Below are 14,162 nucleotides of genomic sequence, written 5' to 3'. Positions count from 1 at the left end.
TCTAGTTAATACAATTGGAATTTGTAGTGCACTATCAATTTGTATAAATGAATTGTGTATTGCATGTGTCCCTCTCCTAGAAGCAAAATTAGTCTATTTAGAATTGCATGGTGCTAAAGTGAAACTGCAAATTCCAATTTCGAACTTGGTTTAATTTTTATCCTTTTGGATTTGAGATTGTTGGAACTTGCATAGAACTTATTCGCTCCATTTTTAGCCTTCTTTTATTTCTATTGTAACGACCCCAGGAAAAGCATTAGTCACATATACATTATACCTCAAAAGGATTAGTCACAATTGAAACTCCTTACAGTTGTTAATAAAGCCTAGTTCAACCCAATAAATACCCGATGTGGGACTCATCACACACCTACACACATCACACAATCAATCAAATTGGGATATCACAATCTCCCCCACTTAAATCCCTAACGTCCTCGTTAAAGCCCACTTTGTGGGGTAGTGTCTCTGAGCCCACACGAGATTATTGGGCCAGCTTTGATATCATATGTAACGACCCAAGGAAAAGCGCTAGCCATATCTGCGCTATACCTCAAAAGAACTAGTCACAATTGAGGCTCCTTGCAGTTGTTAATAAAGTTTAGTTCAACCCAATAAATACCCGATGTGAGACTCATCACACAATCAATCAAATTGGGGTATCACAATGATTGGATTGTAGTGACCCAAATGGGGTCTTGCATTCCATAGAATCCCACATCGCCTAAGAAAGCACATGGAAATGTGTTTATAAGGAATGACCTCCTTTCAATGTGTAGAGGCCTTTTTCCCCACTACTGTGTGCTTTGAGGGAAAACAAAACCGTGAGGAATATGAGCCCCAAGGTGGACAATATCTACACAGTTGGGACGGGGCCGTTACAGATGGTATCAGAGCCATGCCCTAGCCGGAAGTGTGGGCCCCACACATGAGAACGTGTGTGCCTGTAAGGGGGGTGGATTGTAGTGACCCAAAGGGGGTCTTACATTCCATGAAATCCCACATCGCCTAGGGAAGCATATGAGAATGTGTTTATAAGGAATGACCTCCCTTTAATATGTAGATGTCTTTTTCCCCACTGCTGTGTGCTTTGAGTGAGAACAAAACTGTGAGTGGCATGGGCCCCAAAATGAACAATATCTACACAGTTGGGGCGGGGTCGTTACACCCTTGTCATAGTTTATGAATCCCTTAGAAGCCTCAGTTCAAAGAAACATTGAAGTACACAGTACATCTTGGGGACATTGTTGACCCTACAATCGCTCTTTGAAATGGCTTTGGAAATACAATTGTAGTGAGCATATGAATACCCTTTTCCAATTCCCCTCGATTTGGACTAATGACATAATGACTAGTAACTAGCAACTTTGCTATTGCCTTTGTAGTTTGTACAAAATATTGCAAGATGATATTGACACAAACTCAAGCATAAATGATTAACTAGGCCCCTCATGTTTGGAACTAGAGTTACCTTTGTTGCATTGATCTCAAAATTTTCTTAATTGGAAGGAAAAAAAGGCTTGTGTGAAATCAAACTGTATAACCATCACAACAAGGAGCTTTCAAAACTTCAATAAAAAGATAGTATTATTAGTCTATTCCCTATAAATTTCTCTGGCCATTTATAGATTTTTGAGGTTCAAAAATAGAATAATAAGGCAAATCTTGTATTTTTTTATTTTGTTCATTTAATTTTTATATTGGGCCTTGTAACAAAGAAGACTTTTGCAGTGGGAAAGGATTTCTCTTCAAGTTGCTATCTTCTTGAAGGTTTTGCCATTTATAAAAAAGTTTTTGAAAACTTCTATTCATTTTGTAATTTTTCAAAGGTACCATGGTAGACTATTGTAAGTTCAGTACAATAATCTATTGTATTTGATAATCTGCCCTCGCCCAAATCATTTCCAAATGAGTTGAAAACTTTCATCCTTCTTAAGCATTTTTGCCATAATCCATGCATCTGCTGCAAAATTTTAGTGGTCTATGTGTTGTGTTCATTATCTTTCCCACAAGGACATGCCTTAACATCTTTTACAATTCAAAAAATGGAGACCCTTATTATGTGAATGAGTCTGTTTAGTAGATCAAGTCCCGTAAGATTTGACTAAATTTGGTATTTTTCGTCAACTTTTGTAGCCATCAAGCCAAAGCTATCCCCTTAATCTAATGGTTATATATATTTGCAATGCTTCCGACCCTACTACGGGATTGAAACCTAAGAACCATGTGGTACAAGAAATATACTTGTTAGTTAATGTTTTTTCATTGATGTCATACTAAAATATTGCAAATAAGAAGAAAATGAAGAAAGAATAAATATGTTGTGTCATAGATCTGAAGAAGGTAAAACAGTGCCTCATATATTTGGTCCAATTTGGTCCTACTTGGTCCACTTCGGTCTTATTGGGTTGCTTTTACGATTATAAGTAGAGTGATCTTTGTACTTGTATGCCATTGCCAATTAATGTTTTAAGTATTTTTTTTTCCCATTGTGGGAATGTAAAATTAGTAAATAAATCGGAAAATATTATAAGATATTTAAGCAAATCAATCATTTTTATTATGTTTTTGGTATTTGTTTTTCAAATTTAGTGAGCTTTTACCTGTTCTATCTAGTGAAACATCTTGTCAATAATGCAATGATGTTTCTTGCTATTTATCTACCTATATATATTTGATAAAAGGCATCGTTGCATTTTATCCCATTAAATTATAGGATATGAGACATAACAATAGAAATCAAAATTTGGAGTAATAGGTCATTCCAAAGTACCCAGTTTTGTCAAAATTAATCTTGTACCAGTCAGATTGCATTGGAACCCATTTTCTTTGCTATTGAGAATCACTATATGTATGTAGACTGCCATCGAGGTATATATGAACTTTGTAATCCTCATAGAATCTAGTTACATCTTGTATAATGATCGATGTTTGCACTTCACTAACCGCATATATGTGCACGTGTGTCTCAATGGTACCAAAGCTGGCCATGCAAGAACAACAAACTTCTCCAACTCTTCTTTGCTGCAGTTCCCAACCTCATTTTCAAACACCGTTCTAAAATATTTTTAGGTACTTTGGCATATCTTCTGTATACTTATTGGACACCAACCACCTATGCTTCCCTTGATGGAGGACATTGCCACAAGGTGGGAAGGACTATTTCATTGTCTTGCACACGGCTAAACAACCCATTTTCAACACATCATTAACAATAGTCATTATATATTTTCTAACAATTTCCCTAAGAGCACCCATTAACAAGACCCATTATATATTTTTTAATTGAGTTTAAACTCTATTTTATATTTAAGCACTTTATTTGAATATGATCAAATCATATTTTCATTAAATGTTAGAATAGATGGTTCCATATTCAAAGTCATTGTCAATCATAGTAAAAGCTTATTATAATTATTATAACTATCATAATTATCAGATTTCATATTCGTACAAAAATAAAAGAGATAAACAATCATATTTTGATAAAATATATTGTACGTGTATTACATGAATTACTCACTAGTTAATTTTTTTATTTTGGGTAAATAAAAATTTTTGAAGCACACTTTTTTTTTTTTTTATAGATATTGTTGTGCTTGTATAAAAGTTATAAAAAAAAAAACTCCAATATACAAAAGCTCAACCATCAACCATGTATAATGAAAGTTTGCGGGAAAAATAATGGGCTTCTTAAAATTTATCAATACTGTAATATTACTATATTAGTGGGCTTCTGCAAATTTAAAAAATAGATTGGGTTGGTTTCCAGCTTCCTCTTATAAAGATTTATTGTGACAACATTTTAGTTGCTATGCCGCAAAAACCATATATTTTTTTAGTCAAATCGACATATTTAGGGTCCATTTGAATACAACTTATTTTTGTTGAAACTAAAAGTTGAAAATACGATAACAAAATAATTTTTAGAAGTGTGAATAGTGCCGTGGGACCCATGAATAGTGCATGAACAGTGCACTTTGTCTCCTACGCAATGAATCCATGTGATATTACTGTTCATATGCACTAAAAAAAAAAAAAAAAAAAAAAACGCAGAAAACTCAAACGTGAATCCAAACACTCACTTAGTTGCATGTGTGTGCTATGACACCGTTCAAAGACAATTACAAGGATAGGATTACTCTCTCAGAGTCTTATATGTATATGTGGCTGCTCTAAGTTGGACCCTACAACAACTATCTTTCATCACTTTTACCATTATTTCACAAAACTCATCTACTATTCCTGAAAGAAAGAGAAACTATGGCAGAAGGAGCTTTGTTCGATCTTGCAGGGAAAGTCATTAATGTGCTGGGCTCTTTCATTGCTCAAGAGGTCACAGATAGAATAGGTAAATACCATACTGAGCTTCTAATCACGACTTGCCATAGGTTTTCAAAACACATTCAAGATGCTCACAAAAATAATCCATTCATAATTCTCAAAAATATAAAGATATATTCACACATACAAGTTTAAATAAATTTAGGTTGTCCCACAAGTTTTTCATAAAACGAATAGTCAATGTGCACATCAGACATTTATAAAATATCAATTTATATATATAGAATATCAACATATTTCTTAATATGAGAATAGTTTGATAATCAACACTATTTTGGGAAAACCCCCAAAATTAGTAAACACTACTTACCTCTTAGTTGCAAAAATAAAAGAAATCAACCTCCCTTGAATCACAACAATTCAGTGGAATTAGAACCTAGCAACACCAAAAAAATAGGTTTATCAATACAAAATTTCCCACTTAAAAATCTATTTTCACACTTAAACGGTTTTATCTTAGACCATATTGATATATCCAAAATTCTCCATTTATTCACCTAACTATCCAATTCACTTTCAGCTTTGATCAGATTTCTAGACTTAAAAATATTGCTGCCTAATCAGATTTTTCCATTAACGTAATTATAGATATTCATAAAACTTCAATATGGCCGAATAATGAATATCTGATCAATCTAAATGTAACAACCATATGTTTTATTCATATCTATTCACTTTAATATTATATATATTCAACCTAATATTGGAAGCCACGTGATAGCCTTAATTCATCAATCTAGTGGCTTTGTATTCCCTCTTGATGCTGCTGGAATCTATTCACTCTAACATGATATATATTCACCTAATATTGGAAGCCACGTGATATATATACATATTTGATCAACCCAACATTTATATCTATTAGTCAAAAAGTTGCAGCCACATATTATACTTCATTCACCCAATGACCCAAAACTCCCTTGATGCCGTAAAGCATAAGGACACTGCTGGACACTTATTTGGACAATGACAATGGTGGTGAAAAGAGTGAGACTATAAACAATTATATATAAACCACAAAGCAAACTTTTTCCTTTCACATGGTGACAACCCAATTGATAAAGTCCAAGCCTATTAGATACAAGTTCAAAGCTCTTGACATGCAGCCATATTTGACCATTCCTTATCTAATATAATAACAATATAGGACATTTTTTCCCTTAATGTAGGGATAGGTGGATATTCATGAGGCCAACGTCTCTTAGTTCCTTTCCATGACACATGCCTATATGTAATTGCCTAGTCTAAGTATGATAACAATCATAGGAGTCCTATTTCCATTAATATAGTCATAGAAACCATACCTGTAGTCTCTTCTCACAGCCACAGTGACGGAAGGCAAAACTCAGTAGTCGGCTGAAGCAAAAAGGAAGCCTCCATCAGTAAAATACACGTGTGACTAAAGAGGAAGAAGGCTCGGGTTTTCAACACCCATATATTTACTTATGTCACCTCACTTGGGCTTCATATCCCATAGTATTTATATTATTTTTAATATCTTAGGCCCAAATCAATTTAATCAATTTAATTGTAGGCCTCCTTTATAATTTACGTATAATAATTTAATTGGTATCAAAATTATGGGGTGTTACACTTCTAGATGCAGAAAAGCAGAGTTCTCATAGCCATCAGATCAAAGACTGGCTCAGTAAGCTCAAAGATGTCCTCCATGATGCTGATGACTTGCTGGATGATTTCTCCACCCAAGTTTTGAGCCAAAAAGTGATGTCTGGAAACAAAATGAAAAAGGAGGTACGCATTTTCTTTTCAAGTTCAAACCAGCTTGCTTTTAGTCTTAAAATGGGTCATGAATTAAAGGCAATTAGGAAGAGACTAAATGCCATTGCAGATGATAGGGTGAAGTTTAATCTTACTGAAAACTGCAATGAGCCACAAGTCATGAATAGGGGCAGAGAAACTTATTCTTTTGTACCCGAAGATGAAGTTATTGGCAGAGAGGATGATAAGAAAGAGATTATGGAACGTCTTTTTTATGACAATGTTGTAGAGAATATTTCTATCATTCCAATTGTTGGTATCGGAGGATTGGGCAAGACAACACTAGCTCAACTGGTAGACAATGATGAAAATGTCAAACGAAATTTTGAGCCAAAACTTTGGGTTTGTATCTCTGATATCTTTGACATAAAATGAATTGTTAAAGAAATTTTAGAACAATTGACAAAGATGAAGCATGAAGAAAGCCTTGAGATATTGCAAAATCAAGTTCAAGAAAAATTTAATGGAAAAAAATACTAGATTGTCTTGGACGATTTGTGGAATGAGGACAATAATGAATGGCTTCTCTTGAGAAATTTTTTAATGGTTGGTGCAAGGGGAAGTAGGATATTGGTAACTACTCGCTCAAAAAGTGTGGCAAGGATAACCGATGCAACTTCATGGCATGCTTCAAGAGGCCTTCCCAAAGAAAATGCATGGAGTTTGTTTGTAAAAGTGGCATTTGAACAATATCAAGAACCAAAAAAATAAAGCCTTAGTAGTAATTGGAAGGAAGATTGTTGAAAAGTGTGATGGATTGCCTCTCGCTATAAGAACAATAGGAAGCCTATTGTACCTTAATACTTCTGAGATTGAGTGGCAATCCTTTTTAGATAATGAACTCTCAAAAATAGGTCAACAAGAAAATAAGATCTCATCAACGAGGTAATGTGCAAAATAGCTGTGCAAAAGAATTGTATATAGTGAGTTAGGCAACGTTTGAAACAATAAAGGAAACTAGCATCTCGAGTTTTAGAAACTCGAGATCCATATTAGAACTTCAGTTATACAAAAAAAATTTCACCTATAGTGGCGTTTTTAATCCTTACAGTGACGTTTTAAAGCCCTATAGCGGCATTTTTCTGCAAAATTTTTTTTTATAAGTACAGGTTTCGGGAGTCCTATAGTGGCATTTTTAAGCCCTATAGTGACGTTTTATAGCCCTATAGCGGCGTTTTTATTCAATTTATGGACATCGAGTCTTTAAAACTCGATTTTCAGCTTCACTTTTTCCCAGTTTAAAGAAATCCATTTACAAATCGAGACTTAAAAACTCGAGTTTTATCTTGGAACTCGAGTTTTAGACACTCGAGATGCTAGTTTTCAACATTGTTTTGAAACGTGACAACTAACTAAATTTTTTAATATTTATTGTTATTTAGAAAAAAAATTCTCTCATCAACTCTTAAGTTGAGTTATGATCATCTTCCATCACACTTGAAGCAATGTTTTGCTTATTGTTGATTGTTTCCAAAAGATCACAGGATTGATTTATATAGACCTATTAATCTTTGGGCAGCACAAGGATTTATTGTGTTAGTAAGTCTAAAGCAGCGTTTTGAGGATGTTGGTAGACAATATTTTATGGAATTACTTTGGAGGTCATTTTTTCAAGAAGTAAGAAATGATGAATGGGGCAATATAGAATCATGTAAAATGCACGATCTCATGCATGATCTTGCAACTCTTGTCTGGATTGGAAAGTGCCATATTAAATTCAAGTGGGAAAAATGATATTGAAAAAGTACGTCATGTATCATTTAATCTTGTTGATTCATCGGTGCAATTTCCAATCCCTATGCTTAATGGAAGGAAGATACACACAGTTCTAGCATCTAGTATAAGGGGGAATTTGGGTAACTTAACTTGTGATGTATTCATTTCAAATTTTAAATATTTACACGCATTGGATTTGAGTAATCTAGGATTACTTGTAGTGCCACATTCAATTGGGAAATTGAAGCATTTAAGGTACCTTAATCTTTCTAGAAATGGAATTAAAATTCTCCCTAATTCCATTACTAAGATGCTGAATTTGCAAACACTGATACTACAAGATTGTGATTCGCTTATAGAATTACCCATGGGCATTAAAAAGTTGGTCAATCTCAGGTTTCTAGATATTACAGGTTGCAGCTACCAAATGACTAATATGCCCCTTGAAATCGAACACCTTACTTATCTTGAGACAATACGACCAAGGGTTATTGTGAGAAAGGAAGGTTCTTGGATTAGTTGTTGTTGGTCGTATAAGAAAAAACAGGCCAAGTCCAATGGTGGGCCAAGTCAATTAAAGGAACTACACAACTTGGGAGGAAAATTAATAATTGAAAATCTAGAGGGAATGAGCAGAGTAACAGTGTGATGGGCGAGTAAGTTAGGCAACGTTTCAAAGTTTTAAGGAAAATAGTCTCTCAAGTTTTAGAAACTCGAGATCTATATTAAAACCCGAGTCCCAAAGACTCGCTTTCCGAGTGTTTGGCTAGACGATTTGGACTGAAAATGCCACATAGATCTCGACTCTTTAAGACTCGAGTTCCATGCAAAAAAAAATTTCCCCTATAGTGGCTTTTTTAAGTCCTATAGTGACGTTTTAAAGCCCTATAGCAGCGTTTTCCTACAAAAAAAAAATTTATAAGTGCAATCACCCCATACCAGGTTCTACGAGCCCTATAGTGGCGTTTTGAAGCCCTATAGTGACGTTTTATAGCGCCGTTTTTATGCCATTTATAGAAATCGAGTCTTTAAAACTCGATTTGACTTAAAAACTCGAGTTTTATCTTGGAACTCGAGTTTTAGACACTCGAGATGCTAGTTTTCAACATTGTTTTGAAACGTGACAACTAACTAAATTTTTTAATATTTATTGTTATTTAGAAAAAAAATTCTGAAAATCTAGGATATGGAAAAGATGACGTATTGGAATATAAAGATGCAAATTTAAATGATAGACAGCATTTTCAACAACTTATATTACGGTGGGATTTGTGGGACGGAGAAAGCGAATGTGATGAAATGCTGAAAGGGCTCCAGCCACATCCAAATCTTAAAACGTTGCAATTGCGGGATTATATAGGTGTGAGAATTCCAAGTTGGGTCTCTTCTTTCACCAATCTTGTTCATTTTCAATTAGATCCAAAATAGGAGATTGCAGCACCTCCCACCGTTAAATCAACTCCCTTTACTCAAGTCTGTCTCTCTTTGGAGAATGGAAGCACTGGAATACATGTCAGATGAAGACAGTGTTAGTAACTTGTTGAGTGCTTCCTCTTCTTCTTCTTCTTCTTCTTCTTCAAAAACACCATTCTTCCCATCCTTATCTTCTCTTAGAATAGAGTGGTGCCCAAAACTGAAGGGATGGTGGAGGAATTCAGATGATGATGATGATGATGATGATAATGAGCCACACCATCTCTTACTTCCATCATTTCCTCCTTCTCTTTCTAAATTAGTGATTTGGGGTTGCCCTAACCTGACTTCCATGCCCCCGTTTCCATATTTTAAAGAGCCATTGTATTTGAGTGGGTGTAGCTGGAAGGTATTGGAGCAGACAATGAAAATGAAAATGAAAATGAAAATGGGAGCAGCAACCACATCAACCTACTTTCCTCTGTCTCAATTACAGGAATTACAATTAGAGAAGATTAACGATTTAGAATCTCTTCCAGAGAAAGGGCTACGGAACCTCGTTTCTCTCCAGAAACTCACTATAGAAAGCTGCAATGGATTGGTTTCTCTCCCTTGGATAGGCAGTCTCACATCACTACAAATCCTTCAGATTGACAAATGTCCCAATCTAACGTTACTTCCTCAAGAGATTGGCAATCTCACCTCTTTAGAAATGTTGATAATTTCTTATTGTCCCTTCTTAGGGCAAAGATGCAAGAGGAAAATAGGTGAAGATTGGCCCATCATTGCCCATGTCCCAATCGTAGAGGTATCTTGCAGACTAGCATAGATTTGGGAAACAATGTAATAAGTTAGCATGTGCTAAAAAAGATGTTGACTAACTTCTCGAGTTTAGAAACTCGATTTAGGCTTGAGACGTGCCAGTTTTAGGCTTGAGAAAACTTGACTTTTAACTCGAGTTTTATAAACTCGATTTCTGCTGGTACAAAGCGAAAAACATCAGAAGCAAGAATCCGGAAACAGAGGAAGAATCTGGTTTGAGATCCACCGAAGAACATCAGAAGCAAAACAGAGTCACATCAGATGGTTTGAGATCCACTGAAAGAACAGGGGAAGAAGAAGAAAAAATCCACCGAAGAACATTAGAAGCAAAACAGAGGAACATCAAATGGTTTAAGATCCACTGAAAGAACGGGAGAAGAAGAAGAAGACGACGAAGACGAAGAGCTGATCTGAAAAGAAAATGGTGGAACTCGAGTTTCTAAGACTCAAGTTCGAATTTTCCACAAAAACTCGAGTTTTACCACTGAACTTGAGTTTTTAAAATTCGAGATGCTAGTTTTCCAGTTTCTTTTGCAACATGACAACTAACAATATTCTTAGAAAACTAACGCTAAATGGAAAGAAAATTCCCCAATCCTATATGTGGATTGGCAGAACCAGCAAGAAGAAACAATTTCTTCAGGTATGCATCTCATCTATCCATCTTTTAAGCCCAAATTAGGCGAAAATGGGTAATTACCCATAAAAAACAAACTATATAGTTAATAGGGCAGGTTTACAAACTATATGCATTTTTAGCAACTTGAGCCTTAAAGGCTCGATTTTGGACCCCTAAATCGAGCCTCTAAGACTCGATTTTCATGGGTTGTTCGCGTCTGATGTGGCACTTTTTTCAGGTGGCGTCTACATGGAAATCGAGTCTTTAAGACTCGATTTCTAACCAAAAATAAAATATTAATGCAACCCAAAATGCAGAAACAGCGGAAAAAAACGCAGAAAGAAAAGAAAAAAAAAAGAAAGAGAAGAAGAAGAAGAAATGGAGATCAGCTCAAGCCGATCCAGGCCGGCGACCCAGGCTGCGTGACTGTTTCTGGGTTTTTTTTTTTTTTTTTTTCTTTCTTCTTTGATGAACACATTCTTCTTGTTGGTGCCTTTTGAAATTTGGGATATTTTGGAGAACTTGTTAGTTATGTGACTTCTTATGCAGAACCAACTAAGACAAAGAACAAGCTTGGCGTCAAAATTCAGAATCTTTTCAACTAGAACTTAGTGGTAATCTTTTTGTTCTTTTATTCAAAAACTATGTAGATGATTACTTCAAATTATTAGGAAATTATTTTTTAAAGACTTTCATTTGTTCTTTTATTCTATCGTTTCTTAGAGTTAAAAAATTTTAACGAGATGATTAAACGAAAAATATTTGTTTGCTTCCTCACATGTTGAATTGTTGATGTGAAGACAAACTTTGAAGTCAAATAAGAACGAGAGAATGACTGAATGTGTCTAATTTGTTCATCCATGCACAAATTCAAAGGTAGATTGGTTTGAATTTTTATCTGTTACTAAATTGAAAATTTCCAATTAAGGTTTTTCTTTTTTGCTTGAATACCAATTTAGATTAAAGGATACTGTGATTTCTCTTACTTCACCCATTTTTATGTAATAGTTTGTTATGCTCAAAACAACAAAACCCAAGTTTAAGAACTTTTGGTTTTTCCAATGGTTGCTATTTTGGAACTTCCTCTCTCTGCTAAAGCGGTGTCCCTTGCTTCTTGAATTTTGGCTGTGGAGTCCCTATGTGAACATGCGGCAACAAAAACATGGGTAGGAGGGAAAGAACATAGGAGTGGAATCCTTAATTGCGTATTTAACTTCTTAATCATTTGACTTATCACACAGAACAAATCAAGGCAACAACAAACCCGGCTCAAAATTTTGACCCTGTTCAAAAAGTTTTGGCCCTGAAATTGTGTGACAAGTAGTGGACTCAATGGTAATTATCTTCTCTCTCTTAAAAAAACAATTGGGAAATCTCTTTATATTTTGTTTCCTTTCTGGATGTTCAAAGGTCTGCTATTGCATATATGACATCTTCACATATATGGAGAAGAAAGGATAGCGTTTATATCTTTGACTTTAAGTTATGAGCTGATGTACTTGGTTGCTTTGCTGACAATTACAGAAATAGAGGAAAACTTTTACCATTTGAGGGGAGTATCTACCATGCCAACTAACAATGCAGGAATTATCTTATTAAATGGATTTTGTTTGGTCAATTATTTTCTCTATATATAAGCTTAAAACATGTTCTTATATATGCTAGAAATTGATTTCCACAATGTCATTGGGTAATTGGTAAATAACTAATGAATTATTTAGTTTATGGGTTGAGACAATAAGGCTGAATAATTTGTTCTTTTCCCAAATGTTTCTTGAGAATTCATTTAAGTCAAAAAGTATAAAATGAGATTAGTCTAGTTGATTTATTTAGTTTAGTGTTTCTAGACATGCACAAATCCAATGGTAAATTATCTAACAGATTTTAGAGTACTCTCCTTTTCTTACTTCATTATGTATTATTTTATGGTGGGTTATTAATGCTCAAAGCAGCATCCAAGCTTAGGAACTCTTCATTTTCTATGTGGTTGGTGTTTTGTCTATTTGTCTACCTCCTAAAGCCCCTTTGGTTATTAACTTTTTGTTGTGCAGACCTTGTTTGATATTGGGCAACATTACACATGTTCTTTTCTCTAATCACTGCAAAGAAGAGGAGGCCAGCCTGCACGCCCCCCACATGAGTATGAGGGATAGAGTTCATGGAATTTTTAAGCCATAGAGAGGTAGAAGGAGTAAGAATGGTTGAGACGTGACAAGTAAGAGAAGCAATTTGATTAAATATCCTAAAGACGAAGTAATTCACTGCAAAATGATGCAGAGGTAAGCAAATTCTGGCCTTTGAACTATTCTTACCTTATCTATCGTTTAACCCAGATTAAGAATCAACTACTGGTTTTTTTAGGGTCTTTGATATTTTGGACAACTTTTAGAACTATTCAACTTCTTTCTTATGCTGAATTGAACCAATTTAAAACTCTCTTTCTTTCTTTATGGTCTTTTATTTATTTTTTTATTTTTACTTTTTTCTGTCTATAAAATATTAATTACACACATGATTTCTTTATAAAGTTATTTGAACAAGAAAAATTAGGATAATGTAATCAATCCCCTTTTTTTTCTTTCTTTTAATTCTAATGATGTATATCTATGTACCTAAGAGCATGTTGATAACATGACATGTGTATGGTTGCTTCTTAATAATTGCATAATTTGTGTAAGAATCGGAGACGGTTTATTAGCTACTAGAGGGGGAATTAATCTTGCAACAACCGTTGCAAGAATTAGCTTATTTTGTAGGTCTATATATCTATTAAGATTAATTTTTAAATTCTCATTTGAACTATTGATATATAGAAAATAACTAATGTTTTAGTTATTGCTGTTGATGGGATAATTAGTTTATTTATTACTTGAATAGCTATGACTTGAAGATCCCTCATTTTGCTTACTTCACCACCACCCCCCCCCCCCTCCCATTTTTTGAATAATAGGTTGTTAATTTCAGAGCTACACTCAAGTTTAAGAACTTTTCGTTTTTCAAGTGCTTGTTATTTTGTCACTTTCTCTGCCTCCTAAAGCCGTAGTCCTTGCTGCATTTGGTTGTGAAGTCCCTGTAATCTTGAGGCAGCAGCACTTCTGTTCTTTTTTAATCAGTGGGGTCCAAATACAGTCCCACAAACATGAGTAGGAGAGAATATTTGATAGAAGTTGGAATCTGATGGCATCTTTAACGGCTTCAGGTATTTGACTTTTAATGAAGAAACCAACACCATTAATCTTGTTTTGATATATCTTGGAGAATTTATCAGGACTTTCCAGGTTTCGCGCAGAACTTAAAATTCAGACCTTATTCAAAACTTTCAGGCCTTGCAATTGTGCAGCATGTCCCAGAATTGCAAGTGAATTATCAGAATCTGCTGAAAACAATTTCTTAGTCATTTGACTTCTTATGCAGAACCAACTGAGGCAAAGAACAAGCTTGGGTGCGAAATTCAGACCCAATTCAAAAA

At 34.6% G+C, this 14,162-nt stretch overlaps 1 long non-coding RNA gene across 1 annotated transcript; it reads left to right on the top strand.

The window, feature by feature from the left end:
* Positions 1-12,238: 12,238 nt before the first annotated feature.
* LOC115973010 lies at positions 12,239-13,831 on the top strand. Its single transcript, XR_004087592.1, has 2 exons — positions 12,239-12,972; positions 13,644-13,831. It is a non-coding gene; the product is annotated as an uncharacterized LOC115973010 (long non-coding RNA).
* Positions 13,832-14,162: the final 331 nt, after the last annotated feature.

Source organism: Quercus lobata, unplaced genomic scaffold, assembly GCF_001633185.2.
Source record: "Quercus lobata isolate SW786 unplaced genomic scaffold, ValleyOak3.0 Primary Assembly Scq3eQI_49, whole genome shotgun sequence".
NCBI classification, from domain to species: Eukaryota; Viridiplantae; Streptophyta; class Magnoliopsida; order Fagales; family Fagaceae; genus Quercus; species Quercus lobata.
Note: the sequence above shows the minus strand (reverse complement) of the source record. Positions and strands in the feature narration are given on the sequence as shown.